At 39.5% G+C, this 27,275-nt stretch overlaps 1 protein-coding gene and 1 long non-coding RNA gene across 7 annotated transcripts in view; both read right to left on the reverse strand.

Annotated features, from left to right (window-relative positions):
* Positions 1-27,275, reverse strand: part of FRMD5 (FERM domain containing 5) — a 330,818-nt gene that overhangs the window by 167,904 nt on the left and 135,639 nt on the right. The gene's annotated exons all lie outside the window — the stretch shown is intronic.
* The window catches only part of LOC129527116 (uncharacterized), a 152,105-nt gene continuing 135,258 nt past the window's right edge, over positions 10,429-27,275 (reverse strand). The window contains exons 2-3 of the long non-coding RNA XR_008672054.2: positions 14,206-14,331; positions 10,429-10,677 (exon numbers count right to left, since the gene is read on the reverse strand). This is a non-coding gene — a long non-coding RNA (uncharacterized lncRNA). The remainder of the gene's footprint in view (positions 10,678-14,205; positions 14,332-27,275) is intronic.

Here is a 27,275-nt window from a genome sequence, read left to right on the forward strand (position 1 = left end):
ATACATGTGCTCCTGACAGATCTTCCTCGTAGTAAACTCTCTCTGAAGGCACCGCTTGGATGAACTAAGTGAGAAATGTATGCTGACCTAAGAGAAGCCTCTGGCCAGAGAAACTGCGTCACATGTCACAAAAATTAAAGGAACAAATCCTAACGCAGCATTGCCCATAATATGTACTGAGAGGGCACTTGTCAACAGGATCAAAACAAGACCAGAAATGCCTACTCCAAACTCTGTGGTTTGTTTCAGACATAACAACCCTTAAGCTAGTGTCAGAGAATAAGGGCACATTTCTCCTGACCAAGGTTGAACTTCTCTCAAGTTTTTTCTTTTTTCAATCTCTTCCAGAACTAAGTTCCTTCAATTAGTCCCTCTTCACCCTCACGCACCTGCTCAACATTCTCTTATCTCCAAATTAAAAAAAAAAAACCCTCCTGGGTCCCTTCTAATTACTATTTCTGTCTCTGTCTTTGAAAATAGAGGAGAGAAGTTGTTTAGAGAGTATAGGCACCGGCAGCTGGGCCCTTGCAGCCTATTGGGCTCAAATTCTCATACTGCTATTCTCATGGCTGTGTGATTGCACAAGTTACTTAACCCTTCTGCACCACAATTTCCTCATCAATAAAATGGAGCTGAAAATTGTAGTTGATCATAGCTATTAAGAGGATTAAATAAAATCGTATGTGTCAAGCACTTAGAACAAAAATCAAACTGAGTTTTACATATTCTTGAACTCACTAGCTTGTAGATTCTCTTGGATTTTTCTAATACAAAATAGTATATCATCTATAAGTAATGACACTTGTTTCTTTCTAATCCTTATACTTTTTTGTTTTGTGCATGGGCTTTCAGTACAGTGGTAAAGAAGCAGTGCTGGTGAGCATCCTGATCATATTCCTGACTCTGCCATTTCTTTTGGATCTTCTTCCCTACTCGGTCACTAAAAGGTTCTGGCAAAGGACTCTAATGAAATTCTTGTTGTTAAATCCAACAGGTACTTTTCAATCATTATTTTGCCTGACTGTTAGGCAGCATTCAACATTACAACTACAGTTTTTTTTTTTAATACTTTAAGTTCTGGGATACATGTGCAGAATGTGCATGTTTGTTACATAGGTATACATGTGCCATGGTGGTTTGCTGTACCCATCAGCCTGTCATCTACATTAGGTATTTCTCCTAATGCTATCCCTCCCCGAGCCCTCCCAACCCCCGACAGGCCCTGGTGTGTGATATTTCCCTCCCTGTGTTCATGTGTTCTCATTGTTCACCTCCCACTTAAGAGTGAGAACATACGGTGTTTGGTTTTCTGTTCCTGTGATAGTTTGCTTAGAATGATGGTTTCCAGCTTCATCCATATCCCTGCAAAGGACATGAACTCATCCTTTTTTATGGCTGCCTAGTATTCCATGGTATATATGTGCCACATTTGCTTTATCCAGTCTATCATTGATGGGCATTTGAGTTGGTTCCAAGTCTTTGCTATTGTGAATAGTGCCTCAATACACATACGTGTGCATGTGTCTTTTCTCTTTCTTTTTTTTTTTTTTTTTTTTTTGATATGGAGTCTCGCTCTGTCACCAGGCTGGAGTGCAGTGGCGCAATCTCAGCTCACTGCAACCTCTGCCTCCCAGGATCGAGCAATTCTCCTGCCTCAGCCTCCCAAGTAGCTGGGACTACAGGTGCATGCCGCCACACACAGCTTTCTTTTTTTTTTTTATAGTTTTAGTAGAGTTGGGGTTTCACCATGTTGACCAGGAAATGGTCTTGATCTCTTGACCTCATGATCCACCTGCCTCGGCCTCCTAAAGTGTTGGGATTACAGGTGTGAGCCACTGTGCCCAGCAACATGTGTCTATAGTAGAATGACTTATAATCCTTTGGTTATATACCTAGTAATGGGATTGGTCGTCAAATGGTATTTCTGGTTCTAGATCCTTGAGGAATCACCACACTGTCTTCCACAATGGTTGAACTAATTTACACTCCCACCAACAGTGTAAAAGCATTTCTATTTCTCCACATCTTCTCCAGCATCTGTTGTTTCCTGGCTTTTTAGTGATTGCCATTCTAACAGGTGTGAGATGGTATCTCATTGAGGTTTTGATTTGCATTTCTCTAATGACAAGTGATGATGAACTTTTTTTCATATGTTTGTTGGCCGCATAAATGTCTTCTTTTGAGAAGTGTCTGTTCATATCCTTCACCCACTTTGTGATGGGGTTTTTTTATTGTAAATTTAAGTTCTTTGTAGATTCTGGATATTAGCCCTTTGTCAGATGGATAGATTGCAAAAATGTTCTCCCATTCTGTAGGTTGCCTGTTCACCCTGATGATAGTTTCTTTTGCTGTGTAGAAGCTCTTTAGTTTAATTAGATCCCATTTGTCAATTTTAGTTTTTGTTGCCATTGCTTTTGGTGTTTTAGTCATGAACTCTTTGTCCGTGCTTATGTCCTGAATGGTATTGCCTAGGTTTTCTTCTAGGATTTTTATGGTTTTAGGTCTTAATGTTTAAGTCTTTAATCCATCTTGGGTTAATTTTTGTATAAGGTGTAAGGAAGGGGTCCAGTTTCAGCTTTCTGCATATGGCTAGCCAGAGCATTTTTTTTTTTTTTTTAACAATTCTCAGTGGCTGTCAAGATGGCTGAATAGGAACAGCTCCAGTCTGCAGCTCCCAGCAAGATCAATGCAGAAGGCAGGTGATTTCTGCATTTCCAACTGAGGTACCCAGTTCATCTCATTGGGACTGGTTGGACAGTGGGTGCAGCCCACAGAGGGCGAGCTGAAGCAGGGTGGGGCGCTGCCTCACCCGGGAAGCGCGAGGGGTCAGGGGATTTCCCATTCCTAGCCAAGGGTAGCCTTGAGACACTGTACCGGGAGGAACAGTGCACTGCGGCCCAGATATTGCACTTTTCCCATGGTCTTCACAACCGGCAGACCAGGAAATTCCCTCCAGTGCCTGGCTCGGCAGGTCCCACCCCCACAGAGCCAAGCAAGCTAAGATCCACTGGCTTGAAATTCTTGCTGCTAGCACAGTAGTCTGAAGTCGACTTAGAATGCGCAAGCTTTGTAGGGGGAGGGGCATCCACCATTGCTAAGGATGGAGTAGGTGGTTTTGCCCTCACAGTGTAAACAAAGCCTCTCGTAAGTCTGAACTGGGCGGAGCCCACCACAGCTCAGCAAGGCTGCTGTGGCCAGACTGCCTCTCTAGGCAGGGCATCTCTGAAAAAAAGGCAACAGCCTCAGTCAGGGACTTACAGATAAAACCCCCATCTCCCTGGGACAGAGCACCCGGGGGAAGGGGCAGCTGCAAGTTCAGCTTCAGCAGACTTAAATGTCCTTGCCTGACAGCTCTTAAGAGAGCAGCAGATCTCCCAGCACAGCATTCGAGCTCTGATAAGGGACAGGCTGCCTCCTCAAGTGGGTCCCTGACCCCCGTGTATCCTGACTGAAAGACACCTCCCAGTAGGGGCCAACAGACATCTCATATAGGAGAGCTCTCGCTGGCAACTGGCAGGTGCCACTCTGGGACAAAGCTTCCAGAGGAAAAAACAGGCAGCAATCTTTGCTGTTCTGCAGCCTCCACTGGTAATACTCAGGCAAACAGGGTCTGGAGTGGACCTCCAGCAAACTCCAGCAGGCCTGCAGAAGAGGGGCCTGACTGTTAGAAGGAGAACTAACAAACAGAAAGGAATAGTAGCAACATCAACAAAAAGGATGTCCACTCAGAGACCCCATCTGAAGGGCACCAACTTCAAAGACCAAAGGTAGATAAATCCACAAAGATGGGGAGAAACCAGTGCAAAAAGGCTGAAAATTCCAAAAACCAGAATGTCTCTTCTCCAGAGGATCACAACTCCTCGCCAGCAAGGGAAGAAAACTGGATGGAAAATGAGTTTGATGAACTGACAGAAGAGGCTTCAGAAGGCGGGTAATAACAAACTCCTCTGAACTAAAGGAGCATGTTCTAACCCAATGCAAGGAAGCTAAGAACCTTGAAAAAAGGGTAGATGAATTGCTAACTAGAATAACCACTTTAGAGAAGAACATAAATGACTTGATGGAGCTGAAAAACACAGCACAAGAAGTGCATGAAGCATATACAAGTATCAATAGCCGAATCGATCAAGCAGAAGAAAGGATATCAGAGATTGAAGATGAACTCAATGAAATAAAGCAAAAGACAAGATTAGAGAAATAAGAGTGAAAAGAAAGCCCCCAAGAAATATGGGACTATGTGAGAAGACCAAATCTACATTTGATTGGTGTACCTGAAAGTGGCAGGGAGAATGGAACCAAGTTGGAAAACACTTCAGGATATTATTCAGAAGAACTTCCCCAACCTAACAAGGCAGGCCAACATTCAAATTCAGGAAATACAGAGACCACCACAAAGATACTCCTCGAGAAGAGCAACCCCAAGACACATAATAGTCAGATTCACCAGGGTTGAAATGAAGGAAAAAAATGTTAAGGGAAGCCAGAGAGAAAGGTCAGGTTACCCAAAAACGGAAACCCATCAGACTAACAGCAGATCTCTTGACAGAAACCCTACAAGTCAGAAGAGAGTGGGGGCCAATATTCAATGTTCTTAAAGAAAAAAATTTTCAACCCAGAATTTCATATCCCGCCAAATTAAGCTTCATAAGCGAAGGAGAAATAAAATATTTTACAGACAAGCAAATGCTGAGAGATTTTGTCACCACCAGGCCTGCCTTACAAGAGCTCCTGCAGGAAACACTAAACATGGAAAGGATCAACCAGTACCAGCCACTGCAAAAACATACCAAATTGTAAAGACCATCGACACTATGAAGAAACTACATCAACTAACAGGCAAAATAACCAGCTAGCATCATAATGACAGGATCAAATTCACACATAACAATATTAACCTTAAATGTAAATGGGCTAAATGCCCCAATTAAAACACACAGACTGGCAAATTGGATAAAGAGTCAAGACCCATTGGTGTGCTGTATTCAGGAGACCCATCTCATGTGCAAAGACACACATAGGCTCAAAATAAAGGGATGGAGGAATATTTACCAAGGAAATGGAAAGCAAAAAAAAAAAAAAAAAAGCAGGGGTTGCAATCCTAGTTTCTGATAAAACAGACTTTAAATCAACAAAGACCAAAAGTGACAAAGAAGGGCATTACATAAGGGTAAAGGGATCAATGCAACAAGAAGAGCTAGCTATCCTAAATATACATGTACCCAATATAGGAGCACCCAGGTTCATAAAGCAAAGTTCTTACAGACCTACAAAGAGACTTAGACTCCCACACAATGATACTGGGAGACTTTAACACCCACTGTCAACACAGATAGATCAACGAGACAGAAAATTAACAAGGATATCCAGGACTTGAACTCAGCTCTGGACCAAGCAGACATCTACAGAACTCTCTACCCCAAATCAACAGAATATACATTCTGCTCAGCACCACATTGCGCTTATTCTAAAATTGACCACACAATAGACATCTACAGAACTCTCCACCCCAAATCAACAGAATATACATTCTGCTCAGCACCACATCACACTTATTCTAAAATTGACCACATAATTGGAAGTAAAACACTCCTCAGCAAATGCAAAAGAACAGAAATCATAACAGTCTCTCTGACTACAGTGCAATCAAATTAGAACTCAGGATTAAGAAACTCATGCAAAATCGCACAATTACATGGAAACTGAACAACCTGCTCCTGAATGACTACTGGGTACATAATGAAATGAAGGCAGAAATAAAGATGTTCTTTGAAACGAATGAGAACAAAGACACAACGTACCAGAATCTCTGCGACACATTTAAAGCAGGGTGTAGAGGGAAATTTATAAGACTAGATGCCCACAAGAGAAAGCAGGAAAGATCTAAAATCAACACCCTACCATCACAATTAAAAGAACTAGAGAAGCAAGAGCAAACAAATTCAAAAGCTAGCAGAAGACAAGAAATAACTAAGATCAGAGCAGAACTGAGGGAGATAGAGACATGAAAAACCCTTCAAAAAAAATCAATGAATCCAGGAGCTGGTTTTCTGAAAAGATCAACAAAATAGATAGACTACTAGCCAGACTAATAACGAAGAAAAGAGAGAAGAATCAAATAGATGCAATAAAAAATGATAAAGGGGATATCACCACCGATCCCAAAGAAATACAAACTACCATCAGAGAATACTATAAACACCTCTAAGCAAATAAACTAGAAAATCTAGAAGAAATGGATAAATACCGGGACACATACACCCTCCTAAGACTAAACCAGGAAGAAGTCGAATCCCTGGTTTCGACCAACAACAAGTTCTGAAATTGAGGCAGTAATAGCCTACCAATCAAAAAAAGTCCAGGACCAGATGGATTCACAACCGAATTCTACCAGAGGTACAAAGCAGAGCTGGTACCATTGCTTCTGAAATGATTCCAAACAATAGAAAAAGAGGAAATCCTCCCTAACTCATTTTATGAGGCCAGCATCATCCTGATACCAAAACCTGGCAGAGACACAACCAAAAAAGAAAATTTTAGGTCAATATCCCTGATGAACATCAATGCGAAAATCCTCAATAAAATACTGGCAAACTGAATCCAGCAGCACATCAAAAAGCTTATCCACCACGATCAAGTCAGCTTCATCCCTGGGATGCAAGGCTGGTTCAATATACGCAAATCAATAAACGTAATCCATCACATAAACAGAACCAATAACAAAAAGCACATGATTATCTCAATAGATGCAGAAAAGGCATTTGACGAAATTCAACAGCCTTCATGCTAAAAACTCTCAATAAACTAGCTACTGATGGAACATATCTCAAAATAATAAGTGCTATTTCTGGCAAGCCCACAGCCAATATAATACTGCGTGGGCAAAAACTGGAAGCATTCCCTTTGAAAACTGGCACAAGACAAGGATAGCCTCTCTCACCATTCCTATTCAACATAGTATTGGAAGTTCTGGCCAGGGCAATCAGGCAAGAGAAAGAAATAAAGGGTATTCAATTAGGAAAAGAGGAAGTCAAATTGTCCCTGTTTGCAGATGACATGATTGTATATTTAGAAAACCCCATTGTCTCAGCCCAAAATCTCCTTAAGCTGATAAGCAACTTCAGCAAAGTCTCAGGATAAAAAATTAATGTGCAATAATCACAACCATTCCTATACACCAATAACAGACAGACAGCCAAATCATGAGTGAACTCCCATTCACTATTGCTACAAAGAGAATAAAATATCTAGGAATACAACTTACAAGGGACATGAAGGACCTCTTCAAGGAGAACTACAAACCACTGCTCAAGGAAATAAGAGAGGACACAAACAAATGGAAAAACATTCCATGCTCATGGATAGGAAGAATCAATATCATGAAAATGGCCATACTGCCTAAAGTAATTTACAGATTGAATGCTATCCACATGAAGCTACCACTGACTTGCTTCACAGAATTTGAAAAAACTACCTTAACTTTCATATGGAACCAAAAAAGAGCCCACATTGCCAAGAGAATCCTAATAAAAAAGAACAAAACTGGAGGCATCACGCTACCTGACTTCAAACTATACTACAAAGCTACAGTAACAAAAACAGCATGGTACTGGTACCAAAACAGATATATAGACCAATGGAACAGAACAGAGGCCTCAGAAATAACACCACACGTCCACAACCCTCTGATCATTGACAAACCTGACAAAAACAAGCAACAGGGAAAAGATTCCCTATTTAATAAATGGTGTTGGGAAAACTGGCTAGCCATATGCAGAAAGCTGAAACTGGATCCCTTCCTTACACCTTATACAAAAATTAATTCAAGATGGATTAAAGACTTAAATGTAAGACCTAAAACCATAAAAACCCTAGAAGAAAACCTAGGCAATACCATTCAGGACATAGGAGTGGGCAAAGACTGCATGACTAAAACACCAAAAGCAATGGCAACAAAAGTTAAAATTGACAAATGGGATCTAATTAAACTAAAGAGCTGCTGCACAACAAAAGAAACTATCATCAGAGTGAACAGGCAACCTACAGAATGGGAGAAAATTTTTGCAATCTACCCATCTGACAAAGGGCCAATATCCAGAATCTACAAAGAACTTAAACAAATTTACAATAAAAAAAAACCCCATCAAAAAGTGGGTGAAGGATATGAACAGACACTTCTCAAAAGAAGACATTTATGTGGCCAACAAACATATGAAAAAAAGCTCATCATCACTGGTCATTAGAGAAATGCAAATCAAAACCGCAATGCCACAAACCATCTCATGCCAGTTAGAATGGCGATCATTAAAAAGTCAGGAAACAACAGATGCTGGAGAGGATGTGGGGAAATAGGAACGCTTTTACACTGTTGGTGGGACTGTAAACTAGTTCAACCATTGTGGAAGACAGTGTGGCGACTCCTCTAGGATCTAGAACTAGAAATACCATATGACCCAGCAATCCCATTACTGGGTATATACTCAAAGGATCATTTTAGTATAAAGACACATGCACATGTATGTTTATTGAGGCACTATTCACAATAGCAAAGACTTGGAACCAACCCAAATGTCCATCAATGATAGACTGGATAAAGAATATATGGCATATATACACCACGGAATACTGTGCAGCCATAAAAAGGATGAGTTCATGTCCTTTGGACATGGATGAAGCTGGAAACCATCATTCTCAGCAAACTAACACAAGAACAGAAAATCAAACACTGCATGTTCTCACTCATAAGTGGGTGCTGAACAATGAGAACACATGGACACAGGGAGGGGAACATCACACAGTGGCGCCTGTCAGGGGGTGGGGGGCTAGGGGAGAGATAGCATTAGGGAAATACCTAATGTAGATGACTGGTTGATGGGTGCAACAAACCACCATGGCACATGTATACCTATGTAACAAACCTCCACGTTCTACACATGTGCCCCAGAACTTAAAGTATTAAAAAAAAATTCTCATTCCCTTTGTTTCCCTAATATGACATGTTCTATGTTCATTTCCTTTTTAAGCTTTCTGTCCCAGACTGCTTTAAAGACTATACATCCTCTGAGTTCCCCATAAATAAAACTGTGACACATAACTCACACTATAACTCAGATGTGGAGAGAAAAACAAAATTTCTTCATTTCATTTAGAACTAATCTGACTCTCCTTCCTACACTCACGAGTTAGTGGGAAAAAATAACTAAATGTTCAGTTCAGTGTAAAGTGTATTCTTATTCAATAATTTACAAAACTCAATTAGGTCAATTTCAGTCTATCTTGGATTACCCAGTCAGATGTGTCCAGGAAGTAAATAATTAGCAAATTCCATCATTTGTCCTAGATATTTTCCAATTTAACCTTAGATTTTTGAACATGGCATTTATGGCAAGGACTCATTTTCCTGTTATGCTGTCTCTTTTCTAACGAAAGAGAAATAGCTGTAAATTCTGACATTCACTTCCCCTCTCTGGAGTATCTTGACTACACTTAAATGATTCATACCAAAAGGCTGATCAACCCACATCAACAATAATCAATTAAAAAAAGCAAAAACAGGGGAAAGTGGAAAAGTTTACTATGCCTATGTACATACTTGTATATGCACGTATGAATTCAACATGGAAGATCAGATGATTTATTAAGAAATATCAGTTGACAATAAAACTAGTAATAAAGACTATTCTTCAATAGACAGTATAGTAATATAGGAGGAGGAGAAACAAAATGATAGGAGTGGTTAGAAAGGGCATTCAGAGTGTAAGGAAGGGGCAGAAGGAGAAGAGCAGAAAGGAGAAAGTAGTATTTGTCACCCATTCTCTTTGATAAGTGAATACAATGCTGTTGTATCCTAAATATGAGAACAGCTGACTTTAATATCAGGTCAAAGCACTATCTGACTAATAGGAAATGCAGTTATTCCTTCAGCTCATGATCAGGGCTTGAACAAGATCTGTTGTCATTTGTCACTCTGTCACAGATAGTTCAGTGGAATTATTCTGTTTCTTCTGACCTACAGTTGTATAGTCTCTTTGCTGCTATCATTATGCACAGCACTGAAATGTTACTTTAAACATTACCTTAGAAATCAGCTCTGCAGTCATCTCCTTGATTAATTTAGAAACACCCAACACCTAGCATAATACCCTGGACAGAGTACATACTCAGCAAATAATTCCTGAATGAATGAAGTTCTCCTTTCATTGAAGAAGATGGAGTGATGTCGTAGTCTTCCTTTCTTAAATATTCCCCAAAGAAAAAGATGTGAACATTTTAAATTTAACCCTGAATAAGGAACAAGAAGGACAGAACTCAAGAGAAAATAAAAAGGGGAATTAATAAATAGCTACAAATGTGCTAATACCTCACAGCAAGAATGGAAGTAGACAAGCCACACATAGTGAAAAAATAATTTTGATGACAAATGACAGAAAATGCATTATGCGCTTTATTGCACCAAGGACACTTCCATATCCTTACACATTTCCATACTCATACGCATTTTCATTTATGTCTTCAAGGTTTATTCAATGTCCAGTGCCAACTCAAGGCAAATAGAAAAGTACAATGGGCCATGCACAAAAATATTGGCTCAAGAGGCTAATATGAATTTAAATTTCAATCTTCCTTCACAGCCGCTTTCCTGGTGTTTGCTAGCTGACTCTGACACACATTTTTTTGGCTCTGGAATGAAAATACAATGTTGGTGTAATTACTTTTCCAAAAATAGCAATGGTCACTATAATTTTTCTAAGCAGTTCCTAACCTTTTTACATTTTAGTGTTTGCAAATTCTTGGAAACACCACAATACATAATGTAATACATTTGGAAGTTATATAAGGATAGCCAAGTTCAACTTCCCTTAATCTGAAAATATCAAAAACTAGACATCCACATAGCCTAAGAAAAGATTATCCTATAACTTTTCTACACTGAATACCAACTGGAACCATTCTTAGAAGATATTAATTCAGATTTTGCTATAGAGGTCTAGCATGCCAGTATCATCTTTACTGTGAGGACGTCCTCTTAGGAAATAATTCAACTGTTAGTCAATGAAAAAACTAAGGCCAGGCGCAGTGGCTCATGCCTGTAATCCTAGCACCTCAGGAGGCTCAGGTGGGCGGATCACTTGAAGTCAGGAGTTCAAAACCACTCTGGCCAACGTGGTGAAACCCCGTCTTTACTAAAAATACAAAAAAATTAATTGGGCATGGTGGCGGGTGCCTGTAATCCCAGCTGTGTGGGAGGCTGAGGGAGGAGAATCGCTTAAACCCAGGAGGCAGAGGTTGCAGTGAGCTGAGATCGTGCCACTGCACTCCAGCCTGGGCGACAGAGCAAGACTCTGTCTCAAAAAAGAGGGGAGGGGAGGGGAGGGGAAAGGAGGGGAGAGGGAAAAAGAAAAAACTGTTTAAACTTCCTCTGACCAATTACTAGGCCAGACATGGGTGCCCTCTGGCCTGCTGTCTGATTTGTCCTTTAGCTTAATGTTCCTAGGCCTGTGGAAAGTTTTAAATGTTATGTGTTGGTGGGGTGACCCTTTCCCTACCATAAAGATCAATAAATTTTATAATACAAACATCTATGACAAACAATTCTTTTTCAAAAATGGATTTATTGGGATATACTTTACCTATCATAAAATTCACCATTTAAAGTGCACAATTCAGTGATTTTTGATACATTTACAACAATCTAATTTTAGAATATTTTTGTCCCTCCTAAAAGAAACCCCGTATCCATTAGCTAATTCTCATTCCTGCCAACACATTTCCTAATCCCTACCAACGCCTGGCAACCACTAATCTATTTTTTGTCTCTAATGGTTTGCCTATTCTGGACATTTTATAAAAAGGGAATCATATGACTTGTGGCCCTTTGGGTTTTACCATAACTTTTTCAAGTTTCATCTATGTTGTAGTATGTATCAATACTTTCTTTTTATTGCAAAATCATATTCTATTACATGGATATACCACATTTTGTTTATCCTTTTCTCAGTGTATAGACATTTGGGTTGTTTCCACTCTTAAGCTATTATGAAAAATGCTGCTATGAACATTCATTAACAAATTTTTGTGTGGACATCTATTTTCAATTCTCTCGGTTGTCATCTTAGGAGTGGTATTGCTGGGTCACATGGTAACTCTATAAACATAGAGTTTAACTTATTGAGGAACTGCCAAACTGTTTTCCAAAGTGGCTATACCATTTTCTATTCCTACCAGCAGTATAGGAGGGTTCTAGTTTCTCCACATCCTCACAAGCAAGGCTTGTCTATCCATTTAATTATAGCCATCCTAATGGGTATGAGGTGGTATCTCACTGTCGTTTTGATTTTAATTTTCCCTATGACTAATGATGTGGAACATCTTTTCATGTGCTTATTGGCCATTTTTGTATCTTGTTTGGAGAAATGTCTATTCAAATCCTTTGCCTTTTTGTTATTGGGCTATCTTTTCATTATTGAGTTGTAAGAGTTCTTCATATATTCTGGATATGAGTCCCTTATCAGTTACATGATTTGCAAATATTTGCTCCCATTTTTTGGGTTGTCTTTTTACTTTCTTGGTGACATTTGCAGCACAAAGTTTTTTATTTTGATGAAGTCCAATTTAGCTATTTTGGTTTTTTTTTTGAGATAGAGTCTCACTCTGTTGCCCAGGCTGGAGTGCAGTGGTGTGATCTCGTCTCACGGCAACCTCCGTCTCCCAGGTTCAAGCGACTCTTGTGCCTCAACCTCCCAAGCAGTTGGGACTACAGGTGCTCACTATCATGCCTGGCTAATTTTTGTATTTTTAGTAGAGACAGGGTTTCGCCATGTTGGCCAGGCTGGTCTTGAACTCCTAGCCTCAAGTAATCTGCTGCCTCAGCCTCCCAAAGTGCTGGAATTATAGGCGTGAGCCACCATGCCCGGCCTCATTATGATTTTGATCTCATACCTATACTAATTTTGAATATAATCATATACCTAGAAATCCACTGCTAAGCCACTTTGTAGTTCTTGGGGGAAAGGCAGCATGCATTATTGCTATTGCCTACAGATTTAAAAGTTGGGTCAATTTAAAAACAAATTGCAATGGTGCAACCAACAGGGAAACCCTGCTAAAAATGGCTGGCATGTGCTACCAGCCATGTCTTAGTTATCCATAGAAATGAGGGAGATAGCCCATGCAACTGAAATCCACAGATGATATGCAATCTTTATTTCAAACATAGTTTTAAGCTCCCAAACCAGACCTCTAACCAGAGTTGGCTCCCAAACCAGACCTCTAACCAGAGTTGTTAAGAAGTAGACCACTCATTTGACTGAGTTTTATTTCTCCTGGAATCTGTACCACCATCTGACTGATACTTCCACAAGCTTCAAAGTAGCTTAAAGAAATAAGGCACACAAGAGTATAAGTAACCCGAATAAACCTTAAGCTGGACAGTGCGCTCCTTAAAAAACAGAGTAACCCTAGTGAATAAAGGGCTGGCTTTGCTCCTCCATTCCATATTCCAGCCATCAAAAAGTCACTATAAAAAGCCTTTGCAAACAATTTATTTATAAATAATATATTTGTTGAGATGTAAAAACGGAAAGTGACATAATCAAATTAACTCATTTATCAAATGAGGAATCAATAAGAAAAAAAGAATAGATATTTGTTTCATACAACATTGTTAGAAGCAATAGGTAGAACTAGAATATCTTTCCTTGTCCTTTCTGTCATCTCCATTTGCATTTAAAATCCTTCAGTCAGTCAACAAATGTTATTTAATACCTACTATGTGCTGGAAGTACATATATCGATAATATATAACTCTTGACTTAGAGGAATCTGAAATTATTCAAGTCTAGGTCAACCTACTAATTCCTCTATGAAACCTTCCCAGAGTTCTCCAATTGGGAATCATCTTTTCCATTACTGATTTTGGATAGTATTTTACCAACATCTTTATTGGAAAGTTATAACCCTCTACTTTATGATTTAGTTGTTTATAAACATGTCTTGTCTCCAGCACTAAACAATAATCTTCTTGTGGGCAGGATCTATGTACAAGTAACCTTCCTGACCCCTATATCACCCTGTATATGACCACAATAAATTTTAGTTTAGTGAATAAACTTTTTAAAAAAATCAAATTTAGGAACACCAGAAGATTAATATAAACCATATCTTTCACAAAAATTACATCTATGAATTATTAATGCAGAAGCTTATTACCTTAGTCTGGAATATCAGCTATTCTAGTTTCCATATAAATGATTTCTTCTCATCTTAAGCAGTGTGCAAAAAAGAGAGTGGTTACATCTTTAGAATATTTCAGCTCAAGTAATAAAATTCAAAACACTAGAAAGAAAAAAATGATAGAGAAGTTATGCTTGAGGAGTATCTGATAACTAGAGTATTTTTCTTTTTCTTTTTTCTTTTGAGACAGAGTCTCACTCTGCCGGCCAGGCTGGAGTGCAGTGGTGTGACCATGGCTCACTGCAGCCTCAACCTCCTGAGCTCAAGCTGTCCTCCTACCTTAGCCTCCCGAGTAGCTGGGGACTACAGGCACATGCCACCATGCCTGGCTCCCTTTTTTTTTTTTTTTGGTAGAGATATGGTCTTGCTATGTTGTCCAGCCTGGCTTTGAACTCTTGGGTTCAAGTGATCCTCATGCTTCAGCCTCCCAAATTACAGGTGTGAGGCACACTGGCCTTTTTTTTTTTTCTTTTTTGAGACAGAGTCTCGCTCTGTCGCCCAGGCTGGAGTGCAGTGGGATAATCTCAGCTCACTGCAACCTCTGCCTCACAGATTTAAGTGATTCTCCAGCCTCCACCACACTGGTAGCTGGGATTACAGGTGCGCACCACCACACTCAGCTAATTTTTGTATTTTTAGTAGAGATGGGGTTTCACCATGCCGGTCAGGCTGGTCTCAAACTCCTGACCTCAAGCGATCTGCCCGCCTCAGCCTTCCAAAGTGCTAAGATTACAGGCGTGAGTCACCGTGCCCAGCCTGGCCTTTTTTTCTTGAATTTAGAAAATATTTTCCTAAATCTACCCCAAATGGGCAATACATAAAACTACAAAGCAAATAATTAGATCCTAAATTGACTATTTCTCACTGGTCCTGAAATTCCAGAGCCCTGTTAAACTCTTTCCATCTTTCACCTCCTAATTAGTGTATACATTCAGTCACTTTTTTTTTTTTTTTTTTTTGAGACGGAGTCTTGCTCTGTCACCCAGGCTGGAGTGCAGTGATGCAATCTCTGCTCACTGCAACCTCTGCCTCCTGGGTTCAAGCAATTCTCCTGCCTCAGCCTCCCAAGTAGCTGGGATTATAGGCACCCACCACCACACCCGGCTAATTTTTGTATTTTTAGTAGAGACGGGGTTTTACCATGTTGGCCAGGTTGGTCTTCAACTCCTGACCTTAGGTGGTCTGCCCACCTTGGTCTCCCAAAGTGCTAGGATTACAGGCATGAGCCACAGCACCCAGCCCAGTCACTTTTTAAAAAAACATTTAAATAATTTTTACTTAAGAACAGTTTTAAAGATATTACAGTTTTAAAGATTGACAGTTGTAAACATAGTACAGACTTCCAATATATCTGATACCGTTTCCTTTCCTATTATTAACATCTTACATTAGTACAGCACATTTGTCACAATAACCAATATTATTATTTTAAAATAAAATCCATACTTTATTCACATTTCCTTAGTTCTAACCTAATGCTCTTTTTCTATTCTAGGATCTCACAATATATTCTGTAGTCATGTCTCCTTAGGCTCCTCTTGGCTGTTACTGTTTTTTAGATTTTCCTTGTTTTTTTATGATCTTGACGGTTTCGAGGAGTACTGGTCAAGTATTTTGTAGAATGTCTCTCAGTGGGGATTTGTCTGATGTTTTCCTCATGATTAACTGAGCTTATAGGTTTTTATAAGGAGGAAGAACTTATAGGGAGGAAGAACTACAGAGATAAAGTGCCATTTTTATCACATCATATCAAGGGTAATACTATGAACATTTATCACTGTTAATGCTGATCTTCATTGCCTGGCTAAGGCAGTGTCTGTCAGAATTTTCCACTGTAAAGTTAACTCTTTTTTTTTTCACTCTTTATGTGCTCTATTCTTTGGAAGTAAGTCACTATGTACAGCCCATACTAAAGGAGTGAGGAGTTGTGCTCCACCTCCTTGAGAACAAAGTAGTTACATATATTATTTTGAATTTTTCTTCATGGGAGATTTGTCTTTTCTCCCAATTATTATAGCTTTTTCTAGTCTCTCCAATTTATTCAGACTTTTATTTATGTCAGTATGGACTTATGTATATTGGTTTTATACTTTGGGTTACAATGCAATACTACTTTATTTTGTTGCTCAAATTTTTCTGGCATTGACCATTGGGAGCTCTTTCAGTTGGATCCTCTGTCCCTTTAACATACGCAACCATTGTGTTTCTTTTGAGCACTTACTGTCTGCCACTATAAGATGCTTCAGGCCTATATTGTATATTTCCTGTCCCCATCCTAGAATCAGCCATTTCTCTAAGGATCCTTCATTCCTTTACCTGAGAATGGTATTCGAATCTAAGAGCCAAGTGCAAGGTGTACTTGTTACTAGTTGGGTACTATTGCTTCCACAGCCACTTCTTTTTACATAACATTTGTTTCCATTTCCAGAATCAAAATATTTCTCAGGACACCCTGAGATAGTGCCTAGGAACAATATTAGAGACCAGAAGTCCTTTCACTCTGATTTTGGGAAGCCCCACTCTAATGTATCAGTTTTAGTCCCAACAAAAGACACCATGACCATTTCTTAAACACAGTGAACAATTACACTCCATTTAATACTTATCCAGTGGTATACTTCTCTGTCCCTTATAGAATCACAGAATGTTAGAGCCAGAAAGGGCCTTAGAGAATACTGAATTCATTTGTTCATTCATTCACAGATGTATATTGAGGGTCTAGTATGTGCTGGGTAGTATCCTAGGTGATGGGGATGTAACAGGACATAAAATGAGACAAACTCCCTGTCATGAGGGAGTCCATGGTCTGGTAAGAGAGATGCATGCTATTTTTAAAATATCACACAAATAATTACAACAGCGTAACTGTGCTAAGCGTTACAAAGAAGAGGTAGATGATATTATGAGATAATACTGCAGGGAGACTTGATCTGTTGTGGATTAGGAGTCAGGGAAGGCTTCCCAGAGGAACCTAAAATCAGATGGAATAGGAGGTAACTAACTTAGAGCAGGAAAACAACTTCAAACAAGGGGAAGGCAAAAGTTTGCAGCAGGAGAGAATGTGGTACATTAAAAAGCTCAGAGAGTTAGGGGGATACTGGCAAAAGACGAACATGGAAGGAAAGCAACCACAGTAGTCCTTGCCAGTCATGGTAAAGATTTAGTCTTTATTTTAAGAGCAATGGGAAGTTCTTGAAGTAAAGTTCATTAGAGTTTTAAGGAGGGTGGGATGGGTAGTGACATCTTGAAATTAGTGTTTTGCAAGGATCGTTCTGGTTGCTGTGTGGAGAATGAATATGAGTGGGTGAAAAGCCCAAATACTAGTATTTTTACTGGAATAGCAGAAAAAGATGATGCTAGAGAGCTTGGATGGGAGCGGTGGCAGTGGAGATGGAGAAAAGCAGACAGATTTGAGTTATGTAGGAAGCAAAATTGAGAAGACTCTGTGACATACTGGATATGAGACAAGAATAAGGATGGCTTAAGGCAAGACCTAGGTTTCTAGTTTTGCACAGTCAGATGGATGATGGATGATGTCATTCATTAATAAAGAAAACACTGGAAGAGGACCAGGTTTGATAGGGAAGTCCACGAGCGCAGTTCATTCTGAGATATCCAAATGGAGAGGCTAACAAGATAATTAGATATAAAAAAACTGAAGCTCAGGGTGAGAGATATAAATTTGATATAGTTACTAATTTTATAGATGATAACTGAAGCCGTAAGCACAGATAAGATAGTTTAGGAAAGAATTCAGAATATGAAAAGAAGGGGCACTGAGCAAGTCAAGTTATTCACAAAATGAGATTAATAATTTCCATTTCATAGAATTATAGTCAGGATTAAACGTCATCACATGTGTGAAAGCAAATAGCAAACTGTAAGCACCCAACCTTTAAAGCATTGAAATTGTGCATTTTATAAAAAACACTCCTATGGAATATATCTATGGTTGTGTACCTTCTCATGTTCAACTGCTTTACGTAATGTATATATGATCACTTATGTCTTTTAAAACACAAAATCTCTGGCAGTTATAGTAAAGGATTAACAGCTACTAATAACATGACAAACAGTGTTGTTTTAATGCTATTTCATTTTCCTAATCATTGGCCCACAGGTGAAAATGAGGCATTGAGGGAAGAAAGCATCAGGGTGTGGGAGCAGCTTTTATCCCAACCTCTATCCTGTTATCTTCCCTGCAATCGTCTGCTCTCCAGAGCCATTTGGAACAACTGTTTACAACCATAAAAATCCCAAACCTGCCAGATTTTACTAGAGTCTCTTCAAATACACATTAACTAATTCCACAACAAATAACATCTTGATTATAGAAACTGACTCTTGAGTGAATGCAAAAACATCTAATACAAAGAACGGTTTAACAGCTTGTAATCAACAACTGAATGCTATTTTCGTAGGGGTTGTCCGCCAAAGAATAGAATTATTCTAGCTATAATAATTCTATAGAATTATAGCTAATTCTATTCTTTGGAGAATATATTAATAATCCTTTAATTAGATTCTACTCATATTTTAATCATATGTAAACTCTTTGGGATAAAACTGTGAGTGATATGTCAGTTTTCAAAAAGGTAATACCAGAATCACAAGGATGAAAGGTACACAAGGATCTGCTTCCAAAAGACTGCGGCTGGCTGGGCACAGTGGATCACACCTGTAATCCCAGCATTTTGGGAGGCCGAGGCGGGCACATCACAAGGTCAGGAGTTCAAAACCAGCCTGACCAACATGGTGAAACCCCATCTCTACTAAAAATACAAAAATTACCTGGGCGTGGTGGCATGCGCCTGTAATCCCAGCTACTCAGGAGGCTGAGGCAGGAGAATCGCTTGAACCCAGGATATGGAGGTTGCAGTGAGCTGAGATCGCACCATTGTACTCCAGCCTGGGTGACAGAGCAAGACTCTGTCTCAAAAAAAAAAAAAAAAAAAAGAGTGGAGCTGTTTCCTAAGATTGCACAGTTTGTGCACTGCTCAAAGGCACCTGGCTATAGGATCTGAAATGCAGCCCTGCTTCTCTCACAAAGCTTTGTGACCAGGAGCTAGGGTGGGTAGCTGGGGTGGAAGTTGTTTGTGTCTTATTTTATTTTTTTACTTGGCCCAGGATTAATGACTCTGGCACCTTATAGACTAGTTGTAGCACTGTAGAAAGATCAAACACAAGAACAATTATTTGGACTCCAGAAAAACACTGGAGTCTTTTATAACTTGATTTGGGTTTAGATAGTAGTCTATGTTTTTACGACAAAAGCAACTACTAAAGTGCTTTTATTAAATGATTAGCACTATCCTCAGCTACTAAGAGGATCTCATTTGCTTGTTGAAGCCCTGTAACTGACACTATACTGTCAACATAAAGTCACTATACACACTACAAGCTTTACTATGCAATGCATTTTAAAACATTGAAAATAAATTAAAAATCAAGTCCTTTAAATTTTACCAATTATTGCTATGAAAAAGCCACCAAATAGGAAAAATAACTCTTCAGGAAAGGAAATATGAAACATTCTTAAAGTAGCTGTGGTACTCTGTGGTACAAGGTAGATGTGGCACAATCATCTGCAATCCAAAGGCCTCAGTTCAAATCTTGGCCTCTGATCTTAACTATTGTGTGACCTTAAGTCACTTAACCTCTTTCAGCCTCAGTTTCTTCACCTATACATTAACTGGATTAAACTAAATTATTTCTAAGGCCTCCTCCAGCACTGACGATTCTCTAATTCTATAAATGTCATGATTATACATCTCCTTTTCTTTGCATGATCTTCTTCATTTTCTATACCAGGTATTTTCTAACCACCATTTTACCTCCTTATCCTGGTATTTCTTCCCATTTGTCCCCAAATTGAAATAACCTCCTCCCTTATTCATTAATCAACATATGATTCTCTCTCATCTTCAAACCTTTCCAGACAACTAACTTTAACATTTTCGTTTGCAGTTATTCACTGAAGAACTTAAAGCTTTAATTACTTCTTTGTCCACTGTCCAAATTCTTTCTGACAACTTGGCCTAGAACAAATACTCCAGCTTATATTTACGTAGTCAACAAGCATTTAAAATTCAAGGTAGTGGGGGGATTCCCAAATATTAAAGATATCCAGGAGGAAAACTAGCATATAAACAAACCAGGATAGAAAAAATCTGAAGTAATATTTAAATGAAAGAGAGTAGGGCAAATACAGTGAAAATAAACTCTAAATAGCCAGAGCAGGAGAAATCTCAATATAGGCTAGTCAGTTCATCTGCAAAGAAGAATAAGAATTGAATTGACTCTGTTTTGGTACCAGTACCATGCTGTTTTGGTTACTGTAGCCTTGTAGGATAGTTTGAAGTCAGGTAGTGTGATGCCTCCAGCTTTGTTCTTTTGGCCTAGGATTGACTTGGCGATGCGGGCTCTTTTTTGGTTCCATATGAACTTTAAAGTAGTTTTTTCCAATTCTGTGAAGAAAGGCATTGGTAGCTTGATGGGGATGGCATTGAATCTGTAAATTACCTTGGGCAGTATGGCCATTTTCACGATATTGATTCTTCCTACCCATGAGCATGGAATGTTCTTCCATTTGTTTGTATCCTCTTTTATTTCCTTGAGCAGCAGTTTGTAGTTCTCCTTGAAGAGGTCCTTCACATCCCTTGTAAGTTGGATTCCTAGGTATTTTATTCTCTTTGAAGCAATTGTGAATGGGAGTTCACTCATGATTTGGCTCTCTGTTTGTCTGTTGTTAGTGTATAGGAATGCTTGTGATTTTTGCACACTGATTTTGTATCCTGAGACTTTGCTGAAGTTGCTTATCAGCTTTAGGAGATTTTGGGCTGAGACAATGGGGTTTTCTAGATACACAATCATGTCATCTGCAAACAGGGACAATTTGACTTCCTCTTTTCCTAATTGAATACCCTTTATTTCCTTCTCCTGCCTCATTGCCCTGGCCAGAACTTCCAACACTATGTTGAATAGGAGTGGTGAGAGAGGGCATCCCTGTCTTGTGCCAGTTTTCAAAGGGAATGCTTCCAGTTTTTGCCCATTCAGTATGATATTGGCTGTGGGTTTGTCATAGATAGCTCTTATTATTTTGAGATATGTCCCATCAATACCTAATTTATTGAGAGTTTTTAGCATGAAAGGTTGTTGAATTTTGTCAAAGGCCTTTTCTGCATCTATTGAGATAATCATGTGGTTTTTGTCTTTGGCTCTGTTTATATGCTGGATTACATTTATTGATTTGCGTATATTGAACCAGCCTTGCATCCCAGGGATGAAGCCCACTTGATCATGGTGGATAAGCTTTTTGATGTGCTGCTGGATTCGGTTTGCCAGTATTTTATTGAGGATTTTTGCATCAATGTTCATCAAGGATATTGGTCTAAAATTCTCTTTTTTGGTTGTGTCTCTGCCCGGCTTTGGTATCAGGATGATGCTGGCCTCATAAAATGAGTTAGGGAGGATTCCCTCTTTTTCTATTGATTGGAATAGTTTCAGAAGGAATGGTACCAGTTCCTCCGTGTACCTCTGGTAGAATTCGGCTGTGAATCCATTTGGTCCTGGATTCTTTTTGGTTGGTAAGCTATTGATTATTGCCACAATTTCAGCTCCTGTTATTGGTCTATTCAGAGATTCAACTTCTTCCTGGTTTAGTCTTGGGAGAGTGTATGTGTCGAGGAATTTATCCATTTCTTCTAGATTTTCTAGTTTATTTGCGTAGAGGTGTTTGTACTATTCTCTGATGTTAGTTTGTATTTCTGTGGGATCGGTGGTGATATCCCCTTTATCATTTTTTATTGCGTCTATTTGATTCTTCTTTTTTTCTTTATTAGTCTTGCTAGCGGTCTATCAATTTTGTTGATCCTTTCAAAAAACCAGCTCCTGGATTCATTAATTTCTTGAAGGGTTTTTTGTGTCTCTATTTCCTTCAGTTCTGCTCTGATTTTAGAATGGAACAGAACAGAGCCCTCAGAAATAATGCCGCATATCTACAACTATCTGATCTTTGACAAACCTGAGAAAAACAAGCAATGGGGAAAGGATTCCCTATTTAATAAATGGTGCTGGGAAAACTGGCTAGCCATATGCAGAAAGCTGAAACCGGATCCCTTCCTTACACCTCATACAAAAATCAATTCAAGATGGATTAAAGACTTACATGTTAGACCTAAAACCATAAAAACCCTAGAAGAAAACCTAGGCATTACCATTCAGGACACAGGCATGGGCAAGGACTTCATGTCTAAAACACCAAAAGCAATGGCAACAAAAGCCAAAATTGACAAATGGGATCTAATTAAACTAAAGAGCTTCTGCACAGCAAAAGAAACTACCATCAGAGTGAACAGGCAACCTACAAAATGGGAGAAAATTTTCGCAACCTACTCATCTGACAAAGGGCTAATATCCAGAATCTACAATGAACTCAAACAAGTTTACAAGAAAAAAACAAACAACCCCATCAAAAAGTGGGCAAAGGACATGAACAGACACTTCTCAAAAGAAGACATTTATGCAGCCAAAAAACACATGGAAAAATGCTCATCATCACTGGCCATCAGAGAAATGCAAATCAAAACCACGAGATACCATCTCACACCAGTTAGAATGGCAATCATTAAAAAGTCAGGAAACAACAGGTGCTGGAGAGGATGTGGAGAAATAGGAACACTTTTACACTGTTGGTGGGACTGTAAACTAGTTCAACCATTGTGGAAGTCAGTGTGGCGATTCCTCAGGGATCTGGAACTAGAAATACCATTTGACCCAGCCATCCCATTACTGGGTATATACCCAAAGGACTATAAATCATGCTGCTATAAAGACACATGCACACGTATGTTTATTGTGGCATTATTCACAATAGCAAAGACTTGGAACCAACCCAAATGTCCAACAATGATAGACTGGATTAAGAAAATGTGGCACATATACACCATGGAATACTATGCAGCCATAAAAAAGGATGAGTTCATGTCCTTCGTAGGGACATGGATGAAATTGGAAACCATCATTCTCAGTAAACTATCGCAAGAACAAAAAACCAAACACCGCATATTCTCACTCATAGGTGGGAACTGAACAATGAGATCACATGGACACAGGAAGGGGAACATCACACTCTGGGGACTGTTGTGGGGTGGGGGCAGGGGGGAGGGATAGCATTAGGAGATATACCTAATGCTAGATGACGAGTTAGTGGGTGCAGCACACCAGCATGGCACATGTATACGTATGTAACTAACCTGCACAATGTGCACATGTACCCTAAAACTTAAAGTATAATTAAAAAAAAAAAAAGAATTGAATTGACTGAGGAAATCTCTGCATGTGGGGCAACCTACATACAAACCCAGGTACCAAGCAATTATAATTCTGAAAAGCCTTTCCAGGTGTTTTCTTTTTTCTAGAAAAGAGAGATGGCCAGGAGAACAAGTTTCCTAATGACAGTTTTAGTTACATGTTTCAATACTCTAAAGAGTGTCAGCCATAGCAGTGTGAAAAAAGTCTCATTAGAAAAAAGAACATGACTGTCAATTTAAGCAATTCCTTCAAATACACTAGTTAAGGGGTCATCATGCTCATAAAGGATGACTTCAGAAACCTAGGCTAGGAAGGGCACTCTCTTGGCAAGTGTATCAGACACCTCTCCTTGGTTCTCCTCCACACCATTATCTCATTGACCCTTAAACACCTCCTCAGTTTCCCTCCACACCATTGTCTCATCATCCCTGAGGACAACCAGGGACATTGCAGGAGGGAGGAGGAAATCCTCCCTGTTGACTACAAATTAACTATATACCCAGAGCTTATGGATTCTCCTACCACTTCCAAACTTGGATGAAATCCTTCACCAGGGCATGGAATCTGGCTTTCCAAATGGAAGGGCAGCATGACACCACTCAGAACTGTGAGTTCACTCTCCATGACTGACCTTTGATAATGGGAAACAAGCAGCCAGAGAGGAGATGGGCAGATAAATTCCCTCTCCCTCTTTGCTCTTATAAACTGTTCTATTTTTTTTTTTTTTTTTTTTTTGAGGCAGAGTCTCACTCTGTTGCCCAGGCTGGAGTGCAATGGCACGATCTTGGCTCACTGCAACCTCTGGCTCCGGGGTTCAAGCGATTCTCCTGCCTCAGCCTCCCCAGTAGCCACCACGCCTGGCTAATTTTTGTATTTTTAGTAGAGACGGGGTTTCACCAAGTTGGCCAGGCTGGTCTTGAACTCCTGACCTCAAGTGATCCACCTGCCTCGGCCTCCCAAAGTGCTGGGATTACAGGCGTGAGCCACCACACCCGGCTGAACTGTTCTATATATCCTATCTGGAGATATTGCACATGGTCAAGCATATGTACTTGCTGAATAACCAGCTGTGTCTCTTTGAGGATCATCATGACACAATTGCTAACATGGTAATCTAATCGCCTTGCTTTGCTTCTCAAAGCTGCTCACTTCTCATCTCTTTTCCTTCACTCTTACTCTTCTGAAATTGTACCACCAAATAAAGCTTCACTTAATTTCCAGTCAGGCTCTTGTTTCTAGAGAACCCAGGATACAATAGCAACAAAATCCAAAAGGAAGTAAAGAACCTTGGATTAGGAATCAACACACATTAGTTCCAATTTTGCTATAATTGGTTGTTATTAATTAACTATTTGATCTTGAACAATGAACATTCTGAATTCTGTAAAATGGGATAGGAGTTAGAGAAGAGGGACTAAGCTTCATGACTGCTGGGTCCCTTCCAGTTCCAGCGCTTTATGATCCTTAGGAATTAAAAACCTCAAAGCCTCAAATAACCCATTAGAAAATGGGTCAGTGTGAAAACCATGGAGTCCTATATATCCCAATTCATTTGACCACATCCATAGTTTGGATCAGCTTTATGAAATACATCTATAACCTAATCTTAGCTCTGAAACAGGGCCATTTTCATTATCATCAGCAGCCAATGTTATTTGACGTGTAACAGTATATTCTGCAACTTAACCAAATCTCACAAATCCAATAAAACCAGGCCACAGAAGGACTTATGAGAATTACAAGACCACATCTGTTCTGAGGAGAAGTTATAAATACAAGAATATTTAAAAAAAACAAATAGCAAGCAGTATCAAGTGAAGGAAGCCAGTCAGAAAAGACCACACATGGTAGGTATAATTATGTTTATATGAAATGTCCAGCATTGGCAAATCTATAGAGACAGAAAGTAGATTTGTGGTTTGCCTCAGACCGGAAGCTGGGGAACTGTGGAGTGACTGCTAAGGGGCATGAGGTTTCTTTTGGAGGTCATGAAATGTTCTAAAATTATATTGTGGTGATGGTTGTACAACTCCGTGAATAAACTTAAAGCCACTGAATTATGTACTTTAAATAGATAAATTGTATGATGTGTAAATTATATCTCAGTAAAGCTCTTTTTAAAAGTAATGGGCTTTGGGAGGCCGAGGCAGGCGGATCACGACGTCGGGAGATCGAGACCATCCTGGCTAACACAGTGAAACCCCGTCTCTACTAAAAATACAAAAAATTAGCCGGGCGTGGTGGCGGGTGCCTGTCGTCCCAGCTACTCAGGAGGCTGAGGCAGGAGAATGGCGTGAACCTGGAAGGTGGAGCTTGCAGTGAGCCGAGATTGCGCCACTGCACTCCAGCCTCGGCGACAGAGTGAGACTCCGTCTCAAAAAAAAAAAAAAAAAAAAAAAAAGAAGAAGAAGAAATGGGGCTGTTTTATTGTGGGGAATGAACTGGCTCAGAAGCAAAAATGTGTGAGGAACAAATAGGCATTTTTCTGTAAGAACAGAGCATTTTTAAAGATTTTATCTTTTAAGTGGCTCTGGAAGGGGAAGCATATAGTAACTTTATTTCTGTTTGACACTAAATTTCCCCAAGCAACAAAGAGCCAGGATCTTTGAGGACAAACAACAGGAAAAACTTAGGAACCTGTGCAACTGGCAGAGAAGTTTTAATGTGAGCAAATGCAAGATGACACATTTGGTGCGAAGAACCCTCAACTAGCATCTATCACAAAGTACAGAAGGGACCTGGGAGTGAGCGGATTATTCAACTCAACAGAACATTTTGGAGAAAGCTATGACATACAAGGTATTATCTTAAGAGCTGTAGTAAAGAGGGAAATATAAAGATGATATAAATAGATTCCCACCCCCTCCTCAATTTCAAAGAGCCTTTAAGTGACAGAACATGCACATTTCAAGGCCAGGTGAATAAATGCTATGATAGAGTCTGCATAGGTTCTAGAAGGGTAAAGAAAGCCTTCATAGAAGAACTAGAATTTTCTCTGGGCCTTAAACATCTGAGAATACCAAGCCAATATGCTGGATAATAAATACAAAAACTAAATTATTCTAGTCTTATTTAAAACAAGAGATATTCTTAGTATGGGTCACTATGTTTCTTTCTTTCTTTTTTGAGATGGAGTCTCGCTCTCTTACCCAGACTGGAGTGCAGTGGCACGATCTTGGCTCATTGCAACCTCTGCCTCCTGGGTTCAAACGATTCTCCTGCCTCAGCCTCCTCAGTAGCTGGGACTACAGCCGCACACCACCATGCGCAGCTAATTTTTTTTTGTATTTTTAGTAGAGACGGGGTTTCACCATGTTAGCCAGAATGGTCTCTATCTCCTGACCTCGTGATCCACCTGCCTTAGCCTCCCAAAGTGCTGGGATTACAGGTGTGAGCCACTGCACCCAGCTAGGGTCACTATATTTTATAAGGTAAAGTAAAACTTCATTTATATAGAGACAGGTTCCTGGACAAATCCCTGGTTTCAAATTCAGAAACACCTTTAAAAAAACAGTATTTAAGTTTCAGATCAAGTCCCTGAACACCTGGCAACAAAAATAGCCTAAAGTGCTGAAGAGCTGCACTGGCTATTTGTAGGAAAAGCCTTCTTCCAATCTGCTGACAATGTGTACGACACAAAGGAGAAGAAGACAAGAAGGTAAGTGGAGAGAGCTGTCAGATAGAACAGAGATTAGAAGCAGAAGCAGAGGTTGGAAATGATGACAGAGTAGGCA

This window comes from Gorilla gorilla, chromosome 16, assembly GCF_029281585.2.
Source record: "Gorilla gorilla gorilla isolate KB3781 chromosome 16, NHGRI_mGorGor1-v2.1_pri, whole genome shotgun sequence".
In the NCBI taxonomy this organism is placed as follows: domain Eukaryota; kingdom Metazoa; phylum Chordata; class Mammalia; order Primates; family Hominidae; genus Gorilla; species Gorilla gorilla.